Below are 13,954 nucleotides of genomic sequence, written 5' to 3'. Positions count from 1 at the left end.
ACACAGCTAAGGATACCAGATGTGCAAACTACAGTTTCAAAATACTTATTTGGTGGGTTGTGGAACAACAGGTCAATATTAAGGAAATCATGAAAAATGATGCTGCTTCAGATGTGTTCTTTTGAGTGTGTTCACACAGAACGTGTTCCTGTGGTTAAAAAACATTTAGAGCACAACAGAATTTAACAAAGGACCCAATGGTGCGTGTTCACTACTATTATTAATAGTAATTAAAATTATGAATAGAAATAATTTATGCTGAACATACATCAGAACTACAGACAGAAGATTACAATTATGAAACAAAAACAATAATATTAAAACTAAATTAATACACACAAGTAAACATTTCAATGGATGGAAAATATTACATTAATTGGTTTAGGCTTGGTGTTTACAATAATTATTGTTTATAATCAACTGCACTATAATTTATGTTTGTTTCATACTTAATTTTTTCATTCCTGTTCTGTTCTAAATACCAATTAAATGTGAAAGATCTGTTGTGGTGGGAGTGGAACTAAAATACATGTTTATAGTTAGACACCGATGTGATTTATTATTTTTTTCATCCTTGTTCTTTTCTAAATACCAATTACATTTAAAGAGGACACCAGATGCCCATTTTCCACAAGTTGGGATGATTCTATAGGGTTTTCATGAAATGTCTGCAACATATCTTGATTAAAATTCCTCAATGGTCATGGCAAAACGACACCCTTTTTACCTTGTCAAAAACAGCTCTGTTCAAAGCAACCCGTTTCGGTGCATGTCTCTTTTAATGATAATGAGCTACTGCTGTCTCCTCCCATCTCCTCTGTTTTTTTGTATTTGGTGGCGCACTACCATCAAAAACAAAACTAATCCACTGCGTCCTCATTGGCTCTGATGTCGGGAGAAAATAAGGACTGTTATGTTTAATTTTACATTCAACTACAAAACACCTGCACTTCTTACATGGCAGACAGCGTACAATTGGCTGAGGGCAGGAATATGGGACAGTCCGTCAACAGTCATGGGTAGGGCCTGAGCAGTAAGAAAACCAAAACAGCTTGACAATTGAGACTGTTTAGGTTTTTTGGGTATTAAAAAAGGAGTGAACAGATTTTTATCATCGTAGAGTGGTTGCGTCTACACACTAAGAAGTGAATTTTACATCCAATGTCCCCTTTAAGAGATTTGTTGTGTAGTGAGTGGAACTAAAATACATGTTTATAGTTACACACCGATGACTACTTCATTATTTTTTTCTTTCAACAATGCAATTTTAACTTAGTTATTTTCTGGAAAACAACTACTTTCTGCTACACAACTTCTCAGAAAGGATTTTGCAGCAATTGCAACTGTAAATAGTAACTACTGTAAATAGTACTGCTCGTCACCCCACAGAAAAGAGGGGCGGGGTGAGTAGAGCTCATTAGCATTTAAAGGAACATGCAGCAAAACAGGATGCTGTGAACAGAGCTGATTTTGAGAAGGTAAAAAGTGTTTTTTACACTACCACTGAGAAATTTTAACCAAAGCATGTTATAGACTTAATTAAGACCCTAAGGAATCATATCAACAAAATAAGCATCCAATGACCTCTTTAAACTTTTTCTATTTCTCAGTTTGCACTCCAATGCTCTGTGACACACAATCTTGAAACTACAATACAACCTTTCCCACCATAACTCCCTTACTGTCCCTTATACATCCTTGCTCTGCTCTCTCAGCTGCAGCTTATCTCTCACCAGCTCCACAACACAATGAGCAACTGTCATCGCCACTAAAACAACCTGCAGATCCTGATGACGATCATCAGCCTGCAGGCGAGAGAGAAAGAGATCAAATGAAGGAGAGATGTCAGGGTTTCAAAAACAATAACACCTAAGAAACAGATATCAAATAAGATCACATAATCCTGTATTTTCCTGCACACAGTGAGACAGAACTACAACAACACACCCTAAAGCACAGCACACACAGAAGACAGAAGGCCTGTAAGGATCTATGACAAAAGCCACAGATGTAAGCCAACAGGCTACACGTCATCAGACACTTGGAAGACATGTACAGCAGATGCTGAGACAAACATTCAAACTTGCTTGAAACCAAGCAGACTGGTCGTCAGATGTACAAACTGTGTTCAACAGCAAATGAAACTGCTAGAGAATGGCTGGGCGCTAAGCGGTAACCCAAGTCCTCAAAACATTTACTCATTCATATATTTTTTAGCTCTTTCCCCTTCTGCGCAAAACCTTCATTCATCTTCAGAATACAATTTTTTGATTAAATCTGACAGCGTTCTGACCCTCCATATACAGCAACGCAACTACCATGTTCAAGACCCAGAAAGGTAGTAAGGACATCATTAAAAAAAGTCAACGTGACATCAGTGGTTTAAACAATTTTATGAAGCTACGAGAAGAAAACAAAAATAACGACTTTCAACTATTTCTTCTCTTTTGTGTCCGTCTTCGAAACATGTTCACAAGAGTACCACAACAAACACGTGACCCTGCTGACTTAAAACAAAAATATGTTATTAGAAATTACCCTTGAGGCATTTAAAAAGTAGCAGTGGAAGCTGGGGTCTCATGACACTGATTTTGGAAGAAAACAAAAAATGCCAGACTCTCTGGGGGTGGACATGGTGAGATAGACAGTCAGACAGAAAGATGAATAGATAGACAGACAAACTGCTATATCGGCACAGCACGTCTACTGCTAACAAGGACACATAGACCACATCAGAGAGCATGACCACCACCACCACAAACAAAGGCACAGACAATCCTTCTTGTTTGATGGTGACTGAGAAGTGCATGGCCTCTCTGCACTAGGATCATCATGTCTGGATGGGAATGGCATAGTCATTCGTCAAGTTCAAGAATGCTTTATTGTACAAATGACTGCAACTGAATGATGATTTACAGTGTTTGGTTTTGTTAGCTGTTCTTGAAGGTCTGCATTAGCCTGAATGCTATACTAAAATGACAGTATTTCCTGCACTGCTTTGCACCGCTGCTGAATCTGCAGTTCCACTGCAAAAGAAATTATGTCTCGGCAGAGTTGTGAGCTGGCACTCTGAAATGAATGTGATGAGAAATACTTACATGGTACAAAATGATACAAAAGATAACACATAAAATGTACCTGTGGTAAGTTTCTCGCAAGATGCGAAATACATATATGTTGTGACAAATTCGATGTGAAATGTCCAGTGAGTGGTGGTAAACGAGTGTTCAGTTTTTTCCCCCGGAACAGATGAACGCACATATGGTATGTTTTGTCACGTTGGTTTTGTACTGTACGTGTCAATGCAGTTTTGAATTGAGTGGCGCTATAACTGTAATGCTCGGTGACGTTATAAAATAGTACCATCAGCACTACAACTAAACCTACCCAACAGTATGAACAAAAGTGAATGTGGCGTTAAAACGCAATCACAAGCATGCCGTTTTAACTTATTTTTCGATCTCTTATCTTTCAACTCTTTCTTAGCTAGTCATGTTTTTTCACAGGATTCGTGACTTCTAAATCAGTAATTTTTTTGGTCTAAATAGTGAGTTTATAGTCCATTTTAAATGCAAAATTCAAAATAAATCAATTCATTTAATACCAGTAACAATGTGGCTTCAAATTGTTAATGTAGATAAAAGTACAATAATAATGCTAATTTAAAAAAAAATACTACTTTTGTCTTAAAAATGTCTTAATATCTTACAAATGTTAATGCAATCATTCAGTGTCCATTAATCATTAAGTGAAATCTGCACCAGATTTGTCAAATTCTTAAAAATCTCATCTTTATTCTTCATTCCAGAGCTGCAATCCCATGGGTCTGTTTACTTTCCATCTGTTTTTGGGTTTCTATGAGTAAACGTTACTTGCTGACTGTATGCGTGTACCTGACTGCCTGTGTGTACCGTTTATGATAGCATCTTCTACCAAACCAAAATGCTTGAGGAATCAAGGCATGAGAAACATCTGGCAGCTTGCAGACATTTTTCATGTCAGCATGGACTGGGCTTTATCCCTTTCTAGTTGCAAGCCTGAAGCCATTATCATTGCTGTGTTTACACCCTTCAAAAAAAGCCCTGGTAAGACAGCCAACTGCTGGAAACATCTCAGATAGCCTTTCTCAATCTATCTTTCCTCTAATCTGTCCCTCCTCCATTCTTCCTACTCCCTAGAGAAGCTCTGACACTTCCCGCACCCTCATCTCCTATTTTCGCTCCCTCTGGGCGTCTCTTCTCCCCATTACCTCCTTCTTTTTCTCTCGGTCCTCGTATGCATTCTGCTTCTCTCTTTCTCTAGCTGCTTCATTACTCCGTGCGTCCTTCTGGTGGAAACGGATCCTGAACATTCCTGTACGCGATTAAGCTGCAGGCACTCATTACGGACGGCTCTCGGCTTTCCAGCACAGCCGAGCGATCACTCAACCTCACATATCCGCTCTGTTTCGCTCCTGCTCTCTACACGCTCCATATGCTGCTCACACAAAGTAAAGAAGGAGTGAGGGAAAGTCAACGAGCAAACGCAGTGAGCGGCTGTATCATTTCTGCTAAACTTTAGACTGATCTGAAGTCAGAACAGCCATCTGTTAGGATCCCTTCACACTGAAAAGAGCAGAAAACACAATGTCGAGCTGTTTCGCTATCTGCTGTAAGACATGCCATTCTGTTAGACAAGTCCTAATCCACTCCAAAGCAAAAAAACATCAGTCTACTGAGCATAAACACCAAACACTGAAGTCGTATTAGACTGACGCACTGCTGAAATTCCCCCTGAGCTTGATGTGGAGGAGAGGGAGTGCACTGGTGTTTGGTTACCCCCGCTGAGAGCAGCTGCTGGAGTGACAAGGTAAGGTAAAGCTGTGCTGTTGGTGTAAAGTTGCAATTGTAAAGCTGGTAGAAATATGGAGTTGTGCTGGTGTTAAGTTGAGCTGATGGAAAAAACACAGCTTCAAATTGCAATGGCTTTGGATTCACATTCTAGGATTAGATCAGGTTACTCCATTTGAGGTGGGAAAAGTCAATGACGGTTGGCCTCTCTATAAATGACTCAGCAGTTCTCATCGTCACTATGTGTCTTCTAGAGTCCAAGTCAAACTGCATGCACCTCTACATTATTTGCCCTTTGTACCTTTAGCAAAAACACTGAAATGTGTAAAGGTGGTTGAGTACCACTTGTGGCACACAACATGCATCTACGCTACTGTTCAAATGTATAGGGGCGTTCATTTTTAAAACATTTTGAAAGAAATCTCATATGTGCACCAAGGACTGCATTTATTTGATTTTACAGTTATTTTACAGTAAATATACAGTAAAAACATTTCTATTTTAATATAGTTTAAAATGTAATTTATTTTGTGATGCCAAAGCTGAATTGTCAATAGAAATTACTCCAGTGTCACATAATCATTCTAAAATGGTAATTTGCTGCACAAACATTTCTTCTTATTAAAGTTGAAAACAGTTGCTCTCACTGTAAAAATGAGCATGATTTTAACAATAAAAGACTGTAAAAATGGTACAGTAAAAAACTTTTAACTGGTTAATGGTATGTTCCCCTACTATATACGGTGAAAAACTACCCTAGACATTTCATATAATTTTTTACGGTAAAATACAGTTTTTTGCAGTGAAAAGGAACATATACAGTTTAGGTCAAAAAGACACATCCCGCTTTCAGTATTTGCAAAATGTTAATTATTTTAGCAAAATAAAAGGGCTCATACCAAATGCATGTTATTGTTTATTTAGTACTGACCTCAATAAGATATTTCACATATGCAATTGCTACAGAAGATTCAAATGCTCACTGATCCTCCAGAAGGAAAAACAATGCATTAAAAGCCAGGGGGTAAAAACTTTTGAACAAAATGGAGATGATACAGTTTTCTTATTTGGCCTAAATATCATATTTTTCCCCCATTTAGTACTGCCATTTAGAGGCTACAGAAAATAGTTACGTTTCCCAGAAGACAAAATACGTTAAATTTACCCTGATCTTCAAATTCAAAAAGTTTTCACCCCCCGGCTCTTAATGTGTAGTTTTTCTTTCTGGAGCATCAGTGAGCGTTTGTACCTTCTGTTATAGTTGCATAGTGCAGTTGAGTCCCTCAGTTGTCCCCAGTGTGAAAAGATGGATCTCAAAAACACACAGTCATTGTCGAAAAAGGATTCAAATGCACAAAAATGCTGGAAAACCAAAGAATTTGTGGGGCCTAAAGGATTTTTCTGAAGAACAGCAGGCAGTTTAACTGTTCAGGACAAACAAGACTCATGAACAACCATCACTAAAAAAAAAACAAAACCAAACCAAACCAAACCAAACCAAACAAACACAACAAAGCTGTGGATCATTCATGTAAGAACACCGTAGTAATAAGAATCAAGGGGATGTAAACTTTTGAACGGGGTCATTTTTATAAATTCAACTATAAAATCTTGTGGACTATATGTATACATCTTTTGTGATATCTTATTCGAGTCAGTCCTAAATAAACAATAACGTGCATTTTGTATGATCCCTCTTATTTTCGTAAAAGAACATTTTGCAGATTCTGAAAGGGGGATGTCAACATTTTTGGTAGCAAGATCACACACAGCTGCCAGGTTTTTACCGTAAAATTTACACTTTTCTTTTTTAGCGCTGAATAATTTTGTGGAACCCGTGATTTGCGTTTTCAGGATTTTTTGATGAATGGAAAGTTCGAAAGAACAGCATATATTTGAAACAGAAAAGTGAGTAGTTTGAAAGGTGTAGCAGAGAGCAGCTGGTACACTGATGAAGTCTTGTAATGTCATGTTGTGGACGTAAAGTTGATGCAGTGATGGAGTGTCTGCATGAAGCTTGCTGAATGTTTTCTTTCCCAGACTTGCACTGTTCGCAGTCTCAACTCAAAGTACCTGGAAACATGCCATCTTAGCTTTTCAGACAAACACGCACACATGCGATCGCCCCCTGATTTTCCTACCTTTAACATACAGGCACTGCTAGAGACGAACGCAATTTGAAAAGCAGTTCAAAACGTCGTCTTTCCTCAGGTCTGCTGCGTGCAACAAATACCATTTTCCACACAAACAAACTCCAGAGCACGGACATGCACGTACGCACACAAACTGACTAAGACAGATTCAGCTCACACCCAACGTCTGGGCTTTGCCAACGGCCTCTTCCTGTCTCTGTGGTGATAGCTGAGGGAGAGCAGGGCAGTGGGCGACACTGACAAATGTCCAGCCTCAACCCCACCAAGTGAGAAAGAGGAAGAGAGAGAGAGAAAGAGAGAAATGACAGGTTCTTCTCTGACAAGGCCATCTGCACTGCAGCAACCCTAGAGGCCTTGGTTCCGATGACTTCCTTTTCTTCCCTCTCATTCTTTCTTCATCGCTGCTCTTAATTCTCAAGCAAGCCAAGTACAAATTACCCCCTCATGCACAGTCACCAGTAATGACAGCAGCAGTGAAAGCGATATGAATTCACCCTGGCGATGAAGTCTCAGTTCAGGTCAGCCGGCCAGCTGTCCGTCAGGCAATAGCCATCATGATGGGTTACTGTTACCCTGGTGCTGGAGAAGTCGGTGCGGCCAGACCTGTAAGGCTCCATTAGTGCAAAGCTAATGAGACAGAACCTCAGCAGGCGGGGGTGCACACTCATTACGGCAGGATCACGGGCATGTGCGGGGCAGGGAGCCGGTGCATGTGAGCGTGTGACTTATGGCAAAGAGGTGTGATGGAATTTGCTGAAAGTTAAAGCTTCAGGGCTCCATTTCCATCAGAAAAACCTAAGTATAGATTGAATGTTCAATGCATTTCTTAAACATCTGCAGGAAGTGTTGCCTAAAGCATTCTATTTACATAGAATGCAGGAAAACAGTGCAAAAAACAAAAAACTGGCATATAGTCGTGGAGTACAGTGTAATCTAGATGCTAATATGTTGCGAGCAGTGCTTGCACACGTAAAACTTACTGTCATGATGCCAAAAGGGGTTCTGGGTGGTTGCCAGGGTGTTGCTACTAGAGTTGGCTAAAACTCAAAATTCAACAACTGGCTTCCTACCAATTTGCAAATTAGAATATGAAACTGAATTGGCAATTTATTAAAAACTAACCCATTTGCTAAACTGCATTTTGAATTGGAATGACAAGAAAAGGAAATTAATGAATTGCACAGAAATTCAAAAAGTTACATGTGACCCTAGACTACAAACCCAGTCCTAAGGGTCAATTTTTTGAAATTGAGATTTATACATATATATGAATAAAAAAGCTCTCCGCTGATCCACTGATTGCATTGTTAGGATAGAACAGTATTTGGCCGAGATGCAACTATTTAAAAATCTGGAATTTGAGGGTGCAAAAAAAATAAAAATAAAATAAAATAAAAATATTGAGAAAAATCACCATTGAAGTTCTTAGCAATGCATATCACTAATTAAAAATTAAGTTGAGATAAATTTACGGTAGGAAATTTACAAAATATCTTCATCAAAATATCTATAATGATTTTTGGCATGAAAGAAAAATTTATCATTTAGATGTAGAACGTATTGTTGGCTATTGCTGCAAATATACACGTGCTACTTATGACTGGTTTTGTAGTCCAGGGTCACATATAATATACTGTATGATTAGTAATAACTCTCAAAGTTCAATACTATTTAAAAAATAAATAAATAAATAAATAAATAAATAAGGGCTGTCAAAGACTAATAGCGATTAATCACATACAAAATAAAAGTTTGAGTTTGCCTAATATGTGTGTGTGCACTGTGTGTAATTATTATGTATATATAAGTACACACAAATGAATGCATGTATTTAAGAGACATGTTATGTACAAAATATTTTTATTTATATACAATATAAATTATATAAAAATAAATACATATACTTGTATATATTTCTTAAATATATGTGTTTGTATTTACATCTACATAATTACACAGTACACACACATATATTATAAAATATAAAAATTACAGCATTTTATAATATTAAATAACATTACTGCACATTAATAACAGTATTCATATAATATAAAATAACGATAATGTACAATTATAATGCACAGTAATATTTATGGTAACACTTTACAATAAAGTGTCATTTGTTACCATTAGTTAATGTATTAAACATGAACGAACAATGAACAATACATTTACTACACGATTTATTTATCTTTGTTAAAGATAGTTCTTAAAAATAGTTGTTCATTGTTTGTTAATGTTAGTTCATAGTGCATTAACCAATGTTAGTGACTTTAATAATGCATTAGTAAGCGCTAAAATTAACATTACGTTATTCTTAGTTCATGTTAATTAATCAGTTAACTAATGTTAACTAATAAACCTTATTGTAAAGTGTTATTATACTTACAATATACAATTATAAACATTTCATTCAGTTTTATATTTAGATGCTTCTCATCTTTTAATGTACTGATCATATAAAACTTCACCCATATGCTACGAGTATGACATTTATAGGTACTTCATATTGAAAAAAAAATTATACATTATTGCTACATGTATAATAATTACAAGAATTTCATTGAACTTAATTAAACTGAGGTATGAGTATACTGTGCTACTGACCTAACAAACTAAGTGGACCCGAATGAGAGTGACTTGATTAATACAACCTGTCACTTGTGTGAACCTAGTCTGACCTAAGCCAGGTTTCCTTCTCTCCAAGATCCACAAGAGCACAGCCAGCCATAACACAGCCTGAAAGGCTGATCAACGAAATGGACACCACCTGCCTAAATACAACGGGACAGAGAAGCCAAAGCACTTGAGTTGGAGTCCCTTCTTTCCATGGCTGGGTGCAGGCAGGCATCCAACCTGTCAAAACTACACAGTGCCTTGACCTGCACTTAAACTAAATAAACAGAGCCAACCTGCTCCATTAGGGCACAGCTGAGTGATGTCAGCTCTGGCACAGCCCCGGTGATGTAACACGGCACGCTAATAACCACACCGAACAGAAAAGACAGAACTGCTCTGGCCATAAGGGACCGCGACAGACTGCTTTGGAAGCCATACAGAAAAGCCATTACCAAAGGAGCCATTTAACAACATCAATTAATCAATCAGAACAGGCAGGAAATGAATTTGGCAAACGCCTCATCAAGGAGAGCAAGTTTTGATGCAGAACGTCTCGGATTTTAGAACGCTAGTAGGGTGAAGATTAAAAAATAAATAAATAAAAACAAAACAGCGAGGGGGAAAAGGTCTCATTTGGATTGTATCCCAGCTTCTAAAAATCGCACTTCATTAGCAAATTGGGCAGAGAAACTAGCAAGGACTTTAAGTAAACTTTGAAACCGAAGCAGGAACGCTGGTAGAATACGAAATCAAGAACCCAAACAGCTGTCTTCTACAAGATGCACTGATTAGTGTATTTATATATTTCGAAACAAATCCTGCATGAGAGATTGCCGGGTCAATGCGGGACTGATTGTGTGCTTCCAGTTTATCTCAGCTGATTAGTAACAGGGCCGTATGTTGGTTTAAGACGACAAGAGACCAATACTGATGACAGGAAGTGCCCATCAATAACCAGACGCTGTGTCTCAGGTTCAGTTTCACTCCATCTGTCTCAAACCAGCCTTCGGTTTAGCTTCTTTCCCCCTTCATTCATCCCATTACCTAGCGCGTATCCTCAGGTGGCCCATATGTGCAAAGCGACAGTCTGTGTCTGCATCCCCCCAGGACGCGTTAGGTAAAGTAACAGCACAGTGGCTTTCGCATCAGCGCTCTCAGCAGAAGCCTGATCAATCGGATCAATGGAGGTGATCAGCATTATGAGCTCTGATCAGGCTGTGTGGGGAACCGGCTAATCCAGTTAAGCCATTAGCAAGCTGGGACAGATGAGTCCATTGGGCATCGAGCCCATCTATGAGGCTCTGCTTATTAGCACACTGCCATATGGAGACAATAGAAGTACACAGTCATGAATGTTGGAACAAGACACGAGGAAGATCCGCATTCGCTGGCAGCTGATTCGGTGCGACAGAGCTAACATGACCGGCGGCTTCTGGTTGAGATGTGAGGCGGAGGGCCGGAGGCTAGAAGGAGAGGGGAGGGGCGAGACCCTGCCCTCGGTAAACACAAAGACAGAATGCCCCCGTGCTGGAGGTCACCCTTCAGCCTGTGATTGAGCATGTGGATCAAACTACATTAAATGCACTACAGCTTGTGTTACAGAAATCCATTTGCAGCTCCACAATTACCTTCAACCTGCGCTCACACTCGCCGCCCATCTGGGAGGCAGTTTAAAACACGAGGTCTGTCCCACGGTTAGCGAGTGAGTGACTGAGCGAGGGACCGGTGGAGGAAACTTACAGGTCTGCTGGCTGAGTAAATCGCATTAATCATCAGTCCTGATGTTGTTTTTCTGCTGCTGCATTTCATTTGTTTCATATTTAGATGCTCCTCACAGATGAATCTCTGCAGGCGCTCACGTAGGCTGCCGATGGCAGAGAGGGCATTATACAGCACTGCCCGAACCTATCATAAATTACACAGCCACATTAAAAGCTACTGCAGAAAAAAAAAAAAAAAAAAAAAAAAAAAAAAGGGGGAAAAAAAGCAGCAATGAGCTAAATATACGATATGGCCTTTCTATACAAATGTGTCTTTTTCAATCACATCCTCTCCTGTAAAAAAACAGACTGGCAGACGGAGACAGCAGACATCCTCAGCGGGGTAAGAGAGGTGTCAGATGTAGTTGGAAGAGGACGAGAAGAGATAGGATGGGAGGAAAGGTGGAGAGAGGTTGAAGAGAGAGAAATTTGGTCATCGTAACGCTGTTTCAACATATGAGCGGAAGAGATTTAAACAATCTCTGCGCTTCTATTACACTGCAGAGACTTCAAACTCCGACTACAGAGACAAGACGTTGCCTGAACAGATGAAACCACCTCAAAGTAGCAAAAAATGAAGATGTGATATTTTCCATTCAGCCTGGGAGCAATCGGAGATGGAGGGAAGAGTTTATGCTGCTGCTGCATGAATATATCAAAGGGACCTGAGTTTATGCTGCTATAGCATGAACGTATCAAAGGATCCCATGGCGCACTTTTGATATAGATGGCTGCTCCCCCCATTACGACTACTCCTCCCACTACCGTAGCTCACTGTGTCTGTGTTTCTGCATTTTATTACAGCTTTTCTATCTCTACAGTTTTCAAAGCAGGCAAACTTAGTGATAAAATGACAAAACCTGCTCTCGCTCCATTTCTGAATGAATTAATGTCACAAATAATCACAATCTGTTCTTGTTTTTATGATATGCATATAATAAGGATGTACCAATATGAAAATGCTGGTTGATAATTATTTTAAGGTCATGACAGATAACAATAGATGGTTGATATTAAAATTATATTCTTTAAATCATAAAAAAATGATAGCATTCAGTGTTAAATGTAAAGTTCATTACGAGATGAGTTAAAGATGATATTTAACACGGTTAAATTATTAATGTTGAACTAAGTTAGCAAGACGATTGCAAAAGTAAATAAAGTTAAAATAGGGGAAATGAGCATGCACCATCTTTTCTAAATATATTTTTCCAAAAGTAAAATGGTAGTATATGTTCATATTTTTATGTAATCAAAGACAACAGGGTCATTCCGTGTCAACTCAAGCAGATCAAATTTTTAATTCTGCTAATATTTTTTCTGTGAAAGACAAACCAAAGTCATTTTGAGGGTCAAAAAGACTTTTAAAAGCAGGCAGCATCATTATTTTATTTGTACACATAGATTGGTTTATTCTATTAGCAAAATCTGTTGACTTTATTTATTAAAAAAAAAAAAAAAAAAAAGTACATTTAAAGATTAAAACTATGAAAAAAAAAAAACCTTCAGATAACCTGTAGGAAAAAACACCCCCACCCCCACATCTTAAGCAAGCAGAATAATGTAATTGGATTGTTTTTGTAATTGTGCCTTTGAACGATTACATAATTGTGGCATCTGTAATTGTAATCACGATTAGAAATTTGTTTAATTGTGCAGCCCTAATTAAGATATTATTTATACTTCTTGAGTTACAGACATGCAGACACAAAGATTGGTTTATTCTATTAGTAAAATTTGTTGACTTGAGCAATTTTGGTTTCATTATATGCCAATGGTGAGAGTTCAAAAAAGGCAAGAAGCACTTCTTTTGTTTTTCTGCCTCAATTTTGCATGGGACTGAACCATACATTATTTATTCCTCAGACATGCCTCTTTAAAAGTAAAATATCAGCTGTATGCAAAGTGACTCATATTTGTTTTTGACCACTGAAAATGTGAACAATTTACCAACTTGCTCAAGGACCCACATTAAGGTTTCCATATCTCTGGGCTTGAACCATCGAGGGCCTTTAAAATGAAAATGTCAAAACAAGTGTTTATTAAAAAACAGAATCTAAAAGGGTATTAAGGTATCTTTAATACTTCTTGAGTTACAGGCATGCAAACTTGGCAAAAAACACAAGCAGCGCTTTTTGGTTGGTGCCAATAGCCTCGTGGTTAGTGCGTCAACATACAGCGCAATTGCGCTCATGGCGACCCGAGTTCGATTCCCATCTCGAGGTCATTTGCCAATCCCGCTCCCCTCTCTCCACCCAGTGCTTTCCTGTCATCTCTCTAACTGTCCTATCTCAACAAAAGACATAAAAAAAAAAAAAAAAGTGTTTTTTTCCATTTTTAAACTGTCATAATAAAATGATGATGCCGCTAGCTTTCTAAAGTCATTTCTACACCCCTGTAAATTGGCATTTTGACACCCCTCAATAAAATAGTGGATTACTCAGTAAATATACATCTGTGACACTTAATATTTTGGCTTTCATCACTATACGTTCGCCTTTCTACAGAAAAAATGTTAAAATCAAAAACTTTGAGTTGGGTAATTTTCAGAAATTTGGTTGATTCGACACTGAATGACCCACTATCGTTCTAC

The 13,954-nt window shown here is 38.2% G+C and overlaps 1 protein-coding gene across 3 annotated transcripts in view; it reads right to left on the bottom strand.

Moving 5' to 3' along the window:
* Window positions 1–13,954, bottom strand: part of ndst2a (N-deacetylase/N-sulfotransferase (heparan glucosaminyl) 2a) — a 142,373-nt gene that overhangs the window by 73,084 nt on the left and 55,335 nt on the right. The window contains exon 4 of one of the 3 annotated variants that reach the window (XM_051125621.1): window positions 13,312–13,371. The exons of the other annotated variants lie outside the window; for them this stretch is intronic. The gene's annotated coding sequence lies outside the window, so the exon portion shown is untranslated. The remainder of the gene's footprint in view (window positions 1–13,311; window positions 13,372–13,954) is intronic. 3 annotated transcript variants of the gene reach the window in all.

This window comes from Labeo rohita, chromosome 13 (genome assembly GCF_022985175.1).
Source record: "Labeo rohita strain BAU-BD-2019 chromosome 13, IGBB_LRoh.1.0, whole genome shotgun sequence".
Lineage (NCBI taxonomy): Eukaryota > Metazoa > Chordata > Actinopteri > Cypriniformes > Cyprinidae > Labeo > Labeo rohita.
This window is presented reverse-complemented; position numbering and strand designations above follow the sequence as displayed.